The 17,884-nt window shown below is 40.6% G+C and overlaps 1 protein-coding gene across 1 annotated transcript in view; it reads left to right on the plus strand.

Moving 5' to 3' along the window:
* Positions 1–17,884, plus strand: part of TGFB2 (transforming growth factor beta 2) — a 56,891-nt gene that overhangs the window by 19,394 nt on the left and 19,613 nt on the right. The window lies entirely within an intron of this gene.

The following is a 17,884-nucleotide window of genomic DNA, read 5'->3' on the forward strand; positions in this document are numbered from 1 at the left end:
TGTACATGTAAAAGAAACTCTTGACATTTTTGTGTAATTTAAAAATGGCTCGTCTTTCCACTTTGTTATGTGGTTTAACTGTGGTGCGGTTAGCTGAAGTTTCCAGTAGTTCGCCCTGGAAAGCGTCATCCTGTTGTGTTACCTTACGTACGTCAAATATATCGAACTGGGTAAAAGGCATCATGCCCTTGTAATAGATGTAATAATTGTCATGTTCCCTATGTAGATGTCTCAACATGAGTTCAGAAGTCCCACCTCTGAGATATGGAGCCCTTCATCTTGGCAGTAGGGCAACCTTGGGTTGGGTAGAGCTAGAACACTCCTGAAACATATTCCTGCTGCTTGTAAATGTGTATGATATTTCCCAGTGACATGTAACACTTAGGTGGACTATGCCTCCAGGGTATACAACCATTAATTAAAAAATAAATCCAGCACAATCAGAAGCCATCTGGACCATTCTCTGTTGCACAGTCTCATTCCCAGTGTGGTGTTCCACAGTAACTGAAGAATTAACATAACTGGAGCCCTTCTCTGTAGGTACAGGTCGATCACCCTAGGAATGAGAGTGACCTATGATGCACATACAGCAGGAAATTTATAGCTCTGGAGAGCACTGTAATTTTCACGTTCCTTTGAACTAATGTGTTTGCACATAATTCATTCTGCAGTTTATTCTGAGGAGCTGCTGATGCATTCCTAGTCTGTTTTGATCTCTAAGAATTGCAGACATTGACTCTGTAATTGCTATCCATATTCATTATTGCAGTCGTGGTGTTGTGTGATGCAGTTTATGGAACTTTTTCACTGAATGTGATCTCTGTCTGGAGTCTGCGTTAGTTTTGGATCCCTCTGAACCAGAAATGGTCAGAACATCTTTTTCTAATATTATTTTGGATATCATCTTCTCGGTCTGAAATATATATTCTTTTTTTTTTCCTTTCTTCATGTTAATATATATATTTGTGTATATGTATATGCATGACTTTCTGTAGGGAATTTTGTCTCAAGCACGTATGCCTGCTCAGGAGGTTGTTGCTTGCGAATATGAAGTTAGAGGATTTTTTGTTGTTTGTTTGTTTGTTTTAATTGTTACTCGGGAGGACAGACTGGATAAGTAAAACAAAATTGGAAAATCTTCAGGTGGAGTTAGAGGGAGGAAAATAGTTGAGCAGATGCCTCTCTGCTGTTCTGAGCTGCAGTTTTATTGCCATGGCATGCCCTCTCCCTCAGTATGTCAGGGTTTGGTCAGTATGCTACATGAACTAGAAACACACAGACAAACACTCAGAAAAAAAACCCAGAAAAACACACCCTGAATCTTGGTAATACCCCTCTAAAAGCCAGTCCTCTGTAGATGAATGTGAAGCAGGTAGCCACACTCCTGAGTGATTGATAGTTATAGCGTCTCAGTGAAGGGCATTTGTTCCACGCTTTGGAAAACCCAACTGGATCCATCTATCTGCTTCAGTAAGATCCAGGAAAACTAGACTAGCCTTATAAACCGGAAAACTCTGTTATGAGTAGCACAGACAAGAGCTGCGTGCTCGTTGCTCTGTGAACTTGTGTCCTTTCTTCGTGCAGGACCTCCAGAGTGTTAACCTGACTCAAGGAGGAGCCATGCCACAAGGTGACAGTTAAATATCTACAATGCCCATATTACACTGAGGGTCATTAAAAGGCAGTGCATGCTGCCGTGGTGGTGCTTAGAATAAACTATAACATTTAGTATTTTTTGTTTTTTTTTTTCACTTCTTTCAGTCCAGGCAGCAGGAGGTTAAAACACAAAAAGTGCATATATTGTAACAAAAACTTAATCCTTTTTCAATCTGTGTATGATTTTACTCTAGACAAGGCAACTTTCCAGATTTACATTAACCAGTATTTGAAACAGGACGGTTTTAAAGCTTAAAAAGCTGTCTAGGACATCATACACTATGTTAGCCTGAAATGTTTCAGAAAAATGATCTTTCTTTTTTTTTTTTTTTTAATAAAACTGTCGGAAATAGCTAAGTTTTGTAATAGCAGTGACAAACATTAGAACTTGAATAGTTCAAACACTTGACTGTAGTATTTTGGCAAAACATTTTTTTTCTTTTTTTTAACTTTTCACTATTTTGAAGCATGCTGGCGAGGCTCTCACTTGTTCACAACAGCATTATTTACCCAGTTACTGTGCATGGGCCAGTGCGGCTGGAGACGACAGCTTAGACTAGACATGTCTTTGAGTAAAAAAAACACCAGTCTACTCACTGTCAGATAAATCAATTCCTGTCATCAGTATTCAGAACCTTTCTAGCATTAGGTTAAAAAAATATTTCAACAAAACAAGTGGGTTTGAGAGGCAATGGTAAACCACTGGTCAGAGGTTCTTACATAGGCTACTGTGCTGAGTGTTGGTGCCTTTTTGGATTCTCTTTGATATTTTGAAGTGGTGAAACCTGCAGGTGGGTCCAGAGTTACTCAGTTCCAGATCTGGTATCAACAAGTGGCTGAAGTAGAGCCACTCCCTAAAAATACACAGGATTTCCATATGTCTAATACTGAGCTGAGACTCTAGTACCGCTTCAGTGGCTGTTAGTTTTTGCACTGTCATCAAAGTGATAGTGGTTTTGTAGAAGGTTTGTTTTACATCTCCATGTCTGCAGGAGTGTAGATAGCATGGAAAGAGATGGGAAGCTATCACCTGTGGGCGATCCAAAGTGACATGAGACAGCTTAACCATCCCCTATCCTGCTCTGAACCTTTTTGTATCAGGAGAACACAGGAATCTTTGTAGGTCTGAGCCAACAGGTAAGAAATATTTGAAGTTTGATGCTACAAATTGTTGGAGATTTGCAGGTGCCAGTCCTTGTTTTTGTGCTGTTTTTTTGGTACCAAAAATGTTCGCGTGTGCTTCTGTATCCCAGACAGAAAGGGTTATTTGAGACACTGCTCTTCAGGGACTCAAAAAAAGGCAAGTGGCCTTTCTCTCCTTCCCTTAGGAAGGCATTTCTTTCAACTATAGTTTTGATTGGTAAACAATGTTTATACAGTCCTAGGATTTAGTATCTTTATTTGAATTGAATAAAGCCAGTCAAATACTGTTTGGCACTAGGCAACAAAGTATATACATTGAGATGCCAAGAAGAGACTATGCTGGGCTTTAGATGCTTCACATTCCAGACCTGTTACCTTCTCGGTGTAATATTTACCAGATTTCAGTTCAGCTGGAGATGAAGAGCAGGCCTGTGAAGGAATGGGGAGTTAGGGAGATTTTAAGCTCGAGGAAGAAAAACTTGAATGAGCTGGTCCATCATGCTAAATTCTTCCTGGGCAACTGACTTAGATGAAGGCAGTGTGAAAAACAGTCACTCGCAGGCAATTTATTCAGGCTAAAATTGCTGTGCATGACTGTAAAAGAAAAACAGAAAAAGGAAGGGGAAAAATGAAAGACCTACTCCAACCATGGGGGAAAATCTGCCTTGGCTTGGAGGGGAATGTGTAAGACTCAGTGCACATTTGCAAATACAATGACACAACAGAAGTTTTTGCCCCTGTGCATGCTTTGCTTTTGTATCTACAGGCCTGTGTCTAGTCACAAGACTTCTGCTGCTAGAGGAGATCATGTTCCATGGCTCAATCACTGCTTGAAATCTTGTTTACAAACAGAGCTAGTAAATGAGACAAGGCCAAATGACTGGAACTCATAAACATTCTTGATCTGAGCAAATTGTAAAATCCAAAGCTGGGGAAGAAATGAGGGAGATTGGCAAAATCACCCACATACTTTGTGTCTCAGTCCCATCTGAATGCTGCTGGAGAGTGATTTCAGATTCTTGCCTACAAAACTGGAATATCAGGGAGGAATTGGCTCCAGTTCAGTTGAATTTTATTTGATTATGCCTTTGTGCTATTGTAGCTGAAAGAAATGCTCTAATTCCAAATAGGATGTGTTACAATTGTGCAAATTCCTTAATCTTATTTTCCATTCATTTATGTAGTAATTAAAACCATAGACCTGGAAACTGCTTTCACAAGCAACCTTCATTTATAGAAGCCTATTTAATTTTGTATATTCTATGACTGTATATTCAGTTCCACTCTTTTTCTCTTCCAGAAGAGGGTGAAGCTCACTGGAGTTACCTTCATTAGCAATCTGTGCATTGGCTCTGTTTCTTAGAAGTTGTACATGTATTTCATTGTATAGAACTTAACAGTGTAATCATTTTTTTATGCTTACAGGGCACTACAAAAAGCTCTAATGAAAGAATAATCATAAGCTAAAAGAGAAAGGAAACTTTTAAGGGACTAATTAAAGTGGGGAAATGGCTTGGTGGTTTAAAGGAATTAAATGATGGGAGAGCTCCAAGTGCGATGAGGCAGCAGAAGCAAAAGAGCTACCACCAACTGCGATGAATGGTAGATGTGTGCTTTAAAATGTGGTCATGGGGATTATATAAGTATGCAAACAGAGAGAGGAAGAGGATAAATCACAATTTGTTCACAAAACAACAATTCTAAGGTAAACCACCTGATGCAGTAGTCTGCAGTGGTAGGTTAGAGGCAGTACTTTGTCCTCCTCTGTCGTATGTTAGTAGGACACCACCACTTCCAAGTTTCAGGTTAACGGGGAAAGCAACTTAGGATATTGTTTACAGTATACTCTTACTTGATATACACCATTTAATTTGATCTCCATGCAAGAGATCTATGTTAACATTTTTTTTTTCGGTTGAAACAGCACTGTCTTCACACTTGAAAATGAGATGTGTTTTGTGATACAGAATGGCTTTTTCTTGACTGAAATTTAACCCAGGCCGGGGAAGTCTGGAGAGCATTACTAGCAGGTGCCTATGGATTAGCTGCTTTGACATGAGTGGGATAAGCTCAGCCTAGTAGGGTAAATCTTTCAATATGCACAAAAAGCTGACACTTGTTTTTATCCTCCCCACTGGTAGTTAGAACAGGAAAGCCAGTAACAGCATAGGCATGAAAATGAGCATCCTCTATTACTCCTACGCAGAGGAGTTTTTTCCAGAACACAGATGTTAGGTAGGTTGGGAAAGCAGTAGGGAAAATCACATTGCTAGACTGAGATGCATCAAGCATTTTATCCTGTGGGCTCTCAATCTAAGGAATTTCATGAGAAATAAATTCATACCATTTTCCTTTACTGCAAAGGGCTCTGATGCAGGAAGGCTTTTAAGCACAAGACTATTTAGGAAAGCTCTTAAACTGATTTCACTGGGGCTTTATTTAAAGTGAATAAATGCCTTGGCTTTTTTGTGAATCAGAGTGGTAGGCTTCTTCCCTGCTATTCTACTGAAGATTCAGACTGATTTGATCACTTATTTCACATACATTCATTTCTAGATAGGCAAATCACCCTGAACACAGGAAAAATAAAACACAGAGGAAAATAAAACATTTGACATGAAAAAAAATAAAAAAGAAAAATTTGAATTACTCTGTGCTAAGGTAGAGACACACATAAATGCAGCAGTATGAATAAACTGAATTGTGAAATAGCCTGGGAATGTCTCTTCATTGCCATTTTCTGGATTTCAACACCACTAAGTTTGTCATGTATGACGGCTTTGTGGTTGTTGTGACACTGTTGGAGAAAATTGGATTTGGGGAAAGTTTTCCTAGTAGTTCTTTAAATAATTCAAAATGTTTTCCATTTTTTTTCCTCCCCAGTACGGCTTCCCTCTGCAGTGGTACATTTTTTGTAAAGTAGCTTTGCCTATAGTGTTGTTTCACTGTGGCATTGTCTAATCTAGAGGATAGATTCAAGAGATTTCCTGGCATTCTCTTGGATTTCATAGCAGTACTTATGCTTAAAGGCCCTTTTATGTAGGAACTTAAAATGCAGATGCATATGCAGAGACTTAAAGCACGGTTCAAGCCATCCAGCACTAAAAGGCACAAGTCAGAGCCTGCAATGAGCATGTTTGCCCTCAGAGTTGCAGGCTTTACTGAACTGACTACTGAATAGCCTAATTTTGCACACACATGCATATACAGCTAAGCACAGCTTGCTTGTGTCTATAGGACAGGAATAAAAATATATGTTAGCATGGCCTCCTGGCCATGACCTCCTGAGGAAAATAAGGTGTGTGCTGGTTTCATCGCTGTGGGCTTTGGGGCTGGCATCCTGTAGTTGCTGATGGTGGGTGACGTCCTCCCTTGGAGACACACGCTGTGCTTCAAATACCAGGGCAAAACACTTCAAAATGCATTTCACTCCAGTGCAAGCCTCTGAAGCAAGGTTCATGGCTGGAAAAAAGGAGCATAGGGTTGTCTTCTGGCCCCAGACCCCCTAAAGCTAATTATTAATTTTGAGGTTTCTCTTAGATGACTCTTGCACTCTCCTGGAGAGTCTTCAGCCCGGCTCTGAGCATAGTCCCATGGTCACAGCGAGTGCCAGGGAGTCACTTACACTTGGTAGGTGTGGGGCTAGCCCACGGGGCTACCTAAAAATGCCAAGTGCCTGAAAGTGTCAAAACTGGACTGTACAGAGGTCTCCAAAAAGTATCCCCAGCTGTGCAGCGCGTACTCAAGGAGCGTTAGCCGTAGCTGAAGGAACGCCACTTTCTTTGCCTGACTTACATTTACGGTTTTCAGTTTATGACCGAGCGCTGGTGACAAATCCTTTTAGCACTCGGTGCCGTGTGTTGAGGAGCGCATTCCTGCTGCCTCCGAGCTGGCCCGAGCAGCCCCCTTGGCACCCGACCGCTGTCTCCAAGCGCAGGTGCATCCTGTCCATCTGCGGCAGGTTCCCAGCGAAGTTGTTAAGATTCCTCCGTTCCCACGTGCCTGGCGCTGACCTCGGCCTCAGAGCCTGCCGAAATCCTAGAGCTGTGAAGAGAGACACATGCAGAGCATATGCAGCTATCCGTAGGTATATGCCAGGAGTCTTTCTTCCGTACTGAGGGGAAGAGCAGATTCGTAAGAGAAGTAAGGAAGGGCTTCATTGAGTCTGGTGGACTCAATAAAAGTGTGTGTCTGCACAATATATGTATTTTTAAATACAGCGCATTAGGAAATTGGCACTGAGATAACACCGTGAAGTAAGTTTTAATTCAGCTGGCAAAAACATTGCTGTAAGTGAAATTCATCAGAAAGATCCCAAAAAGAGGAAAAAATAAATAATAAAAGAGAACATATATAGTCTATTTCTTAAACACAAACGCACATCTTAACCTTGCACTTAGTCTGTTGTTGGTAAGAGAGGAAAAGGTATTTTATTACATAAAAATTAGAAGTTGCTTGGTTTAGGAAGGAGGATGATGGCTCCTCTGTTTTTTTAATCACTGCAGTCAGCACCCCAAAGTCTCTGTATAAAGCAGTCTGATTTACAAGGGATGCAGCTGGACTTGCGCTCACAGCTGTTGCTTCATCCAACCAGGTCTCTTGTTACAGATTGCTTTTGAAGTTATCACTGGTATGCAACCAGGGGAAAAAAAAGAGGCTGTGGAATGAAAGAGAGAGAAGGTCCTTGACTTTGTTACGAGGAAAATTGCTAGTGAGTCTTGTGAATGATTGAAGACTAATCCGTTTTAAGTGAGTGAAGTTACTGCAATCACAAATGCTCAGCCCCACAATTCAGGCAAGCCAAAAGACATGCTTTGCCATTGGGGAAGGCTGGTTTGTATTCCCTGATGAGGATAATTTTTTTTAAGAGGGGATAGGAGAGTGTACTTGCAATTGTTGCTTATGATTCCTAGCTGAAAGAGGAGCAGCACTCTATGGAGAGAGATGAAAGACACTACGAGTATTTTTCTTGCATTCCAGTGTAAGCAGAATAGCAAAGTACATACCTGAGAATTTTCCAAACACAACACACATCTATTTACATATTTGATTTCAGTGGTGATACATGATAATCTGGGATTTCATTCAAAGGATCCTGATGGTGATTTGAAAGGAGTTCTTCTTTCTTGAATGTTCACAAAATAACTGCTGAAAGCCAAAGGACCTTTTGTTGGTAACCCAAAGCAACAGCGAGCATGAGGCAAAGAGCCTGAGGAAGTTGTCTCTTGTGTGAAAAACCTCTCTATGTACAGTTGTGGAGGTAAACTCCTGGGCCTTTTGAACATGGTGAAAATGCTTTCAGTGGGGACAAAACAGCACTCGGATTAAGTAACTTTATAAGTGGTCCAGATACCTGTTGATGGATGCAGCAGGTTTCCAACTAGCTTGTCCCACATCTTCCCAGCAGAAAAGGATCTGGCAGTTGCTATCAAAAAAGTACAAGACTTCTACGGTGGCATGAAACCCAGCAGCAAGGGACACGTTCTCATAACAGAGCAGCAGGCAAAGCTGCTGGGTTTGCTTGTGAAGAGGTGTTTTTTCTCTCCCTATTACAATTGCAGCATTGTATGATCGGCAGTGGTATCCCGGGGGGGTTCTGTGTGGGAAGGAAAGCAGTTCTGCTGAGTCTTCCCACCGTATGTTTTAACCTGACATGAGATTGAAACATCTTCATTGAGAAGCAAAGATAGCAGCGTGATTTATGTTTACCTTTCCTTTTGGCTTCTCTGCATGAAAGGAGATGTGTAAATAGGACTTTAAAAAAAAGAATTGAGATCAAGCCTTTCCGACTTTCTAAAATGCATGTGAGATTTGTATATGCCTCAAAGATGGTCCAGCATGGGAAAATCAGCATTTGCAGCTCTTACCCCAATAAAACATTGCTCAACAGCTCAAAATTCAGACCTGAAAACAGCGCTTCTGTGACGAATTAGTGTTGTTTGCATGGCCCGGCTGCTGCGTTTCAGCTGGAAGGGTGAGAGCAAGCCAAGCGCCTAAAAAGATTTAGGGAAAGCAGAGAGTCTGGTGAGGTTTTGCTGTGGAATTTCTCTTCGGCAGATTCATTTCCGAGCAATCTTAAAGGCAGCATCCGAAAGCACACGCGGAGTGCTGCACATCTGAGAGAGACTTGCAAGTATTTACATGCTACATGCTAGCTGACCCAGTTTTCCTTTTACTTCAGTTTTTGCAAGTAGGCAAATAGCTGATCTTGCACAGAGAACTTGGGAAGATTTCTGTGTTCATTTTGAGAAACAGGATCATTCAGCATCGGTAACACTAAGTCCGTCCTGAGCGATTGCTTGATCCCGTCTGTACTCTGCTGTTTTGGGAAGGAATAGAGAGGTCCATTAATCATTTACTTTGCCCAGCAATGTAATGGGATGCATTGCTCACACAGCAGATGTAATAGACTAAGGCTAGCAGTGACAAAAGATAAGTTTTGAGTACCTACTGAAAGCAGATTGAGGACAAAATGGGTTTGGGTTTTGTTTTGGGGTGATTTTTTTTTTTTTTTTTTTTTTCCCTAGAAGAGACCGGACAGTTTCCCTTTTCATTTTAGCCAGAAGTTTCAGCAAGTGGAGTCTTGCCTTCTGATGATCCTCCAACTTCAGACATTTGGATCCAGGCATTTGATTCAATGCTTTGTACTTACTTGGTCTGACTGTTCTAAAGTTAATACAGAATTTTATTTTATAGCAGAAGTGATCTTCTGGGCAGTCCTCACTTTCTTAAAGCTGCAGAAGGAAAATACAGGTTCTTAAGGAACATAGTTTTACTCAACAGAATGCAGTCTTGGGACAGAAGAGTTTCTGAAAGGCCACGATTGTGACATGTAATTGCCTCACTGCTACTCTATGGCTGGAAAGTAATAGCAGCACAAGTTTTAGAAACCTCTGCGCTAATTTATCCTAATGCACATTTGAAGATGGATACCCAATGTGCACTGTCTCCAACCCTTATTTTCGGAATTCTTCCTATGCATTCCTCAGATACTTCCCTTTTATTCAGGACAGCCTATACAGCTGCCTGACTTCCTCTTAAGCAAATTGCGTGGCTGTGTGTGGAAGGGCTGTGCACTGATGCATACATTTCTTAAGTATTTCTCTTCCAATCCTGAAACACATTCGAATTTTCTAATCTTATTTGCAAATGTGCAATTACAGGGGAGAGGAAGGGAGGCCAGGGGAAAACTTAGACTGCAGTTCCTCAGGCAGAAGCGCTGCAGTCTGGCCGAGAGAAGCGTTGTTCTGTGAGCATCACTTTCTGATTGCATCCAGCGCGTTTGATCTGTGCAAAGATAATGGCTCAGTCTGGAGATGTTTACACATAACAAATCAGAGATGAAAGGGGATAGTAGCTGTTGCAGTTGCAGGTGGTGATTTCTTGGCTTTCTAGCCAACTGGCCTCCTTCACTATCACTTTCTTGGTGGTAGGAGACAGAAGCTAATGGGGCAGCTGCAGGCAGGAGCTCTTCCTCTGAACTGTTTGGCTGTTGCTGCCTCTTCTGTTACAGCTGTGATGGGGTGCTCCTTTCCCGATGGTTCAGTCAGTTGCAGGGCAGATAAAAGCAGAATATCTGATTCCACTGACATCTAGTGATATACTGTGCTGGCAAGGTAGATGAAGGCTGTAGATGATATACAGTATCAAAGAGAGAGAGAGGAAAGACGTACAGGGAATTTTTGTAGCTTTTCTACTTTTTTTTTTTTTGGTAGTTTGATTTTGCTGTGTAGCCTAGTGGCTTGGCTTCTAATCCTGCAGATATGTTTTTGATTTTTTTATTATTATTTTTTACATATGTGGCTATTCTGCAGCTTTCAGAGACTGATAGAGAACTTTTGCTATATGTTTTTGGGCAAGACGAGCCAGGGAACAGACAAGATTTAAGGTCAAAGTTTTCTGTACATCTTAGCAGGGACTAAGTTGGGACTAGTTGGCCAAGACATCCAGTTCCATTTCAGTGCCAAAACCTGCAACTGATTTTCAAAACATCACAAGAACTGTTGAGGTCCCTGAAAACCAGGCCAGAAACATCAAATTGCAACTTCTTTGGAAATCTGTGATTAAAAAAAAAAAAGGCAAAGAAAAGAAAATCTCTTTCAAATTACTGGCTGCTAAACACCTGAAAATCTGGTCTGGTCTATAAACTTGGCTTCATGCACCAAAGGAGTTAATCCATTTTTATTAGCAGTGCGTTAGCATCAGTAGCACAACCCAGGAAGAGAACCTGAGTCTGTGTGCGGCAGTTTGTACCTGCATTAACCCCCTCACAGCAGCAGTACGTCAGACAGCAACACCTCCATGTCCTCAACGGGAGGATGATCGTGTATACGATCTGTATCAGAGGCTTTTGGCCATGCTTTCAGGTAAAGCAGAGTGCTCCTGAAGTATTTCCCTTAGCATTAATTTTAATTCTCCATCACTTTCTGGGTGATGAAATAGCCGTGAACCTTTCTCAAGGATTTGTAACAGGAGTCTGCCGTACTCCAGACTTCTTGGCCGTTAGTGTTACATCGCACAGGAAATGGACAAACATAGGTAATCTTGCATTTTCCAGCATTTTTTTTTAATCCCCTACAGTATTATTAGGAAAAGGAGGAGATAAAAAGAGATGCCATAGCTGGTTGTTCCGAATTAATACCTTGTCTTTCTTGTGTTTTTAGCTGGTGTGAATAGTATTGCCATCTTTTTTAGACTAAATATTTTTTGGATTGAGACATCAGAGGCTAGTAGGTTTCTGGAAATAATTGTGAAAGGGTGACAGAAGGAGAATGACCAAACGGAAAAGGAATTAAATGCTGGGTTTTAGTGGCAGCATTTAAATACATTTGAGGTTTGATTTGCAACATGATTTGGTTCAGCCTAGGGACAATTGAAAAAATACAGGTCTAAAATGACTTATATTGTCAGAACCTTAAAACTGCAATGGTAGCTTTCCTTGGCAAGGTTTTCTTGGTGTTTGCTGTAGGACTCACACAACTCCAGTGTGCTGTAAAGAAGCAGCAATGGAAACTAGGGAGAGTGTAACAAGATGCTCTTCCCCGTGTGTCCTCAGAATGACCCAAAGAGCCATTTTGCATCACAAATCCCAAGCAACAGCTTTGCTAGGACAACACCAATCATTTGAGTTTTATTTTATTGCCTCTCTTTGTAAGAACCCAACCTAATCCCCAATTATGATTCCCCAATGTCTAATCACCCTGCCTCAATTGCCTTGTTATGCCAGTTGAATTTTGACCTGAAGATCACGGCAGGATATTTTTCACCATTATGGAAATCGAGAATACAAAAGGCAATTATTTCAGAATGTCAAAAGTCCACCAAACCCCAGGGTGGTAGGAGCAGCTTGATAGATTAATTACTTCAGTAACCGGAAGCCAGCCCGCCGGCTTGCTGCACGACTGAGGTCAGCGCTTTGGCAAGGCTTCTCTTGCTTCAAGATGGTGAAGCAATGGGAAAGTAGCAGCAGAACCAGAAGCCTTTTGTTAGATTTTAAGTAAGGAAAAATAGTTTGATCAATCATATCCTCAGAAAATTCTATCTTGGCCTAATTGTACCTAATACCCCAACCAGGAGATTTTGGGGATTTTTTCTTCCTCCCTCTGCCCACCTTATTTTCTGGCAGAGCTCAGTGAGTTTTTAATGGGCAATAGCAAGTGGTTCAGCAGTGGAAGATATGTCACAAACTCTGGTAGTTATTCTTTTGTAAATCCGTGCCCACCTACATCATGATTGCTTCCGATTGTTGGGCATAAAGAGCCTGATAGAGGCAACATAAGCAGAAGAATAAAGACCTATTTGAATGACCTGAATAGTATGAAGTACTTTTACTCTGGCAGCCTGAGAGTTTGCAGAGAGCTTGTGGCATTCATTAAGTCCTCAAAACTATTTTATGGTATAAATAATCACACATATGGATTCCCTGCTGAATGTCAGGCACCCAATGTGTCTTCATTATAAAGAAAAAAAATGTTAGCTACTATACCAAGAAATTACTGAAATAAGAAAACAATTTTGAGATTGGCTTCTGTTAGCGTAACTGGTGAAAGAAAGACATGTTTAAATAGCTGCAGTAGGAGACCCAGTAGGACTAGAGTTAGGTTTCTTTGATTTTCCCCATTGGAATAATTTCATAACTTTAAAATCTGTTTTCTTAGTGAAGACATATTGAGGCTTCACCATTTGACTGCAGTGACAGATCTAGTGGTGCAGGAGTGGAAGTGCTTTCAGTTTTTAGTTTTCAGTTGTTCTAATGTCTAAAAGGCTCATTCAGCAGTTGGGACCTCAACGTGTTCTCATTCTCTTTGCATTTTTGCTGAAGAAATCTCTTTGTTCCTGTATCTGTGCCTGTCTGTCACTTGCAAAGTGTCAGCAATCCAGACTTACTTAATGTAGTAAACTGCAAGATTAAAGGCATCAGGGAATAGGAAACTATGCATCAGCTATGCACCACTTTTTGACATGGAAAGGTTCTAGGTCTGTGAAAGATGTCTGGGTACTGGCCTTTTTGTAGGGGTTCTTGACTACAGGAAGGTGCAATAACAGTGTGTATATGCCTTGTATTATGGTCTAGATGCACATATGTCCTGTTCTGGGTGAAAAGCTTCTCCAGAGCCATGAAGCCTCAGCTGGAAACTGTACTTGCTATGTTCCCAGTTCCATTCTGACTTTCATCACAGTCTACTACTCTTGAAGTCTCTTAACCTCAGTAGCAAATGGTTGCTGACATGTATAGATAACAACAGTTCGTTGGCAGCTTTGGAGGTGAAAACTGGAATATTACAGCAAAATTGGAATTGGCCACAGGGCCCGTGCAGTGTCTCTTATATTTCTTTTGCACTGCCTGACTCTGAACACTTGCTGCAAGCAGCTGCAAGTGATGTCCGAGAGCTCTGCATGTATTTCTGCCCAAGAACCCCAATTAGCTAATGGACATGTTCATAACTTAATGTCACATGGCAGGATAGAGTTTCAGAAATAATGAAAAGCTGATGTACAACTGATTTACCTCTGAGGGCTGATTGGAGTTCCCCACTGTGGCCTGTAGGCCCCCATAATGTGGTTCACTCTATTTATATATCCACTGTCATTCCAGAGAGCCTATTTCCAGCAGTTGTTGTCCATGAGCTCCGGAAATTCACATGGGTTAGGCAAGTTTCTAATTTCTTGGAGAGACTTTTCGTGAAAAAGAGAAGGATTTGTGACCCAAGTGTGCCAGACAGGACAGGATCCTGCTGAAAAGATGAGCAGTTTCAGCTTACAAGTTGTCCTTCCTTCCATGATGTTGAGCATGCGGCTTTGCTTACCACATTTTGATGTCATTAAAGGGATGTCAGGCCTGACTCATGACAAGATCCCATATGTTGATCAGAGAGCAGGGGAAGAAACAACATCATGTTTTGTAAAGGGCTGCTGCTTGTTTAAAAAAAAAAAAAAAAAAAGTAGGATTTGCTATCAGTGAGTTGAAATCTAAACAGCCTAAATGGTCCTAATAGTTGCAGGGTTTAGGGAAGCTTGCCAGAGCATAGAAAGCGTAACAACTGCATTTAATAACAATCAAGCTACTCTTATAAATATTTGCATGTGCTGCTTCAAAGCCTACTACATGGTCATTCATGTACTGCAGTCAGAAAGAAGATGAGGAGAAAAAAGAGGGAGAGGGTAAAAAAAAAAGGTCACTGTGTTTGGTAGATGCTGTAATAAAGAATGGGCAAAACACCAGGGAGAAAAGAAAAAGGAAAAGAAACCCTCCAAAGTTTAATAAACACAAAAGGAAATAAAAATAAATCTCTGGAGCATTTATTACGAGTCCTTGATGGAAGGATTAGGATGGAGCTCTCAGCCTTTCCAGTGTGGGTGTATGTGTGAAGTCGGCCTGTCTTGCTTCTTCCAGCAAGAACAGAAAAGTTGTTTACATTTCCTAACTAGTGCTGTGCATATCATTAATTTTGGGGGGGATCAATAGCAGAAGTGAAAATTCAGGGTGGAAGGCCCTAGTTTGGATACAGTCAAATTCATATCTTTTCTTTTTTTTTTCTTCTTACCAGAAACAAAGCCCAAATCCTAAAAGCACTGTGTCAAACAATGTTTTGTTTCTCTTGAAATGTCGGTACACTCGGTACTTGTGAGAAAAGCAATTGGAATGAAGGGCTTAGCTCATCAGACACGACTGTTGAAGGCAAAAGTGTCATCCTTTCTTGGAGGAAATCCCTGACTTGGGGAATATTCCTCAGATGAAACGAACTCTTTTGGTTCCCCCTCTCAGTTTCAGGGAACTTGGCTCCATCGCTCTCTCCTGCCAGGAGCGATGCCCAGGTGTCTGCATGCTATTTTGGGCCGCAGGTCACAGGATGTGGTCAGTCTTTCCTGTTGACACTGTTCCGTCCCGCAGAAGTATTAATTGGAGCAATACTAGGGGCAGGTATCAGGCTGCTGACTGCACTGCTCCATACCTTGGAGAGGCTCCCTGCATCCCTCCTGCTCCACAGGAACACAACTGTTTTCTGTCCTCAGTGTTAGCACAGAGGGTGCCTGGGTTTCAACCTCTCCACCGCACCGAGCAGAGTGAGTCAGAGCCTCAGCAACCGCGCTGTCCTTAGCCATCAGCAAAGGACATTCACATACCACCTTTGAACCTGGGCCTTGGGAATAGAACTTATTTGAGTAGGAAAAGAAGCAAAAGGCTGATCGCAGGGTGCTCGTATCTTGAATGAGTGGTGAAAGTGGTGAGCTGTTGAGCTGAAGGGACGTGGAGGGATGCTGCTTTCACCTTCTCCAACTGTGTTTTGTAACTGTTGCCTCAGTTTTACTGTGGTGGTTGTGACTATGATTATTACAGCTGGAAGTCTTCAGAGATTTGAGGTTGAATTAATGAATAATTTAAAGACAATAAAGATGAAATCTTTGATTGCATTTGCTATTCCCTCTCTCCAAAACAAAAGAAAATTGTGTTTTCTTAGCTACAGGAAACATATTGATTTAATTCCACTTATTAGTGATAATCTTTCAAAGAATACTTAAGGAGTCTACTCTGTAACAGCGTAACTATGTTTGCAGGCTAGACTGGTCAAAGTTAACCTGGCACCTACTGAAATCACTGGGCCAAAATCAGAGGGGAGCCCAGACGTGTCCAACTGAGTCTGAATTGATACAACTGTCAGGTTGAGGTGGAGTCACAAAAATATATAAATTACATCATCTGAAATCACTTAAAGGCTAATACAAAACCTTGTAAACTCGATAAAGGTCTCCATGTTAATGTTGATTAAGTTTAATGTAAATCCCAATTCTGCAGTCAGTCATTTTTTCTACAAATGAGGGACTCCAGTCAGTAAAGAGGCAAATTTATTTATTTATTTATTTATTAGTTATCCATGAATAAGACCTCTTCCTGAATTGTCTTTCTGTGAATACTGTTGTGAATGACAGAACAAGTAAATCAGATTTCTTATGTGTTTTCATGAGAAGTAAAACTTACCTTGTAGGAGAAGAAACTTTTGTAAGATAAGAATTTATTCCTGTCAGTTTATTGGTGTCCCATACCTTTCGTCCCATAAAGTAGTCTTTTGTTCACAGTATACATGAATGAACATGCATGAATACAAAAACATACATATTATAACAGTATTCATTTGTCTTCTATCTTCTTTGTACAATAAATAGAGAAAAGATACAAAATGCAGAGGTGATGTAGGAAAATCCTTTCAGATACACATGTGCAGATTCCTAACACACAGGAATCTATGAATGTATATATAAATCTGATTCAATCTCATCTAAGATAGAGAAAATGAAGCTGAAAAAAAATACAGCTCTGCAAAGAGAGAAGAAGAAATCTGTGGAAATAACTCAGAAACTTTAATTAAAATCAAACGGGATCAAATACAATTTTATGAATATGAAATACAGTAAAGATGAACAGGGTTTGTGTGTGCCAGGGCAAGTGTTCGTCAGCCTACAACTACAGGCTGATGTCTCAAATAAATGACAGGGAAGGACAACTTAAAATTCATCCTGGAAACATAAATCATATATATATACACATATTATTATGTCAAATTATATTCTTAGTAGGATTAGGTTTGGCTGAAGAACAAGTGGTATGTATAGCTTCCTACAACAGAAAAGTAAATTTAAGAGACTTTTTTTTTTTAAATAAGGATATGATATCTGAACAATATAGCTTTTATTAAAATTTTCAAAATCTGTCAAAATTAAGATGACCATTAAAGGTTAAGCTTTTCTTAGAAGACCTTCATTGAGTATTTTGAGAGAAAGACTAATACTCTTGAGCTTTAGTAGAACAATTCTGGTATGTTCTTCTTTGTATTCTCATTATAAGATTGTAACAAAAAAAAATGTCAATAAGCCTCTTAGGTAAGAATACTGATCATGATGCAGTTTACTTCAGATCATTGCATGTGTGGAAATTTGAGAACATTTCTTTATTATTATTATTTAAAGGGGACCGTAAAGAAGCGTGGGATTTCCTGTATTTATACCTCACACACTTTTGACCGTACTGAGGATCTCCTTTGGGAAGTACACTTTCAGCAATCTTTTTAAGAATTTTGATGACTTGTCTTGTCTCACATTGCATCTAGAGTTGAACTCTAAGCTTGTCCATATCTAGGATTGCTTTAGGAGTGTTCACCTCTGATCATTTTCTGTCTTTCTTGAATATTATAAAGACAGAATAAATATTTTACTTTATTCTTCTCTTGACTGACTTGTTGGTACTTACTCTGCAGCCAGGCTAAGCCCAGAAAGACTTATCATCTGAAGAGCTGTGGCAACCTCCCTATTAAATGTGTTACCAAGAGCAGTGCTTCTTCATATTGCCTGGAACTGCTGTCTTGCTCAGAGCAATATATCAAACTTTCCTCCTTCTCTCATTCCTATAAACATTTTGCTTTTAAAAATGCAAAGAAAGAGGAAGACTTCCCATCCATCAGCATGGCAGAGATGTTACCAGGCCCTTTGAGTCCCTACGGTTCATCCCAATTTTGATGCCCTCTCACAGCTCGAGGAACCTCTTGCCAAACAACAGGGTGTGGAGAGTGTCCCGGGGTGGGAGCATGGTCAG

This window comes from Tinamus guttatus, unplaced genomic scaffold, assembly GCF_059628265.1.
Source record: "Tinamus guttatus ecotype Peru unplaced genomic scaffold, ASM5962826v1 Tinamus_guttatus_pri_ptg000033l, whole genome shotgun sequence".
NCBI lineage: Eukaryota > Metazoa > Chordata > Aves > Tinamiformes > Tinamidae > Tinamus > Tinamus guttatus.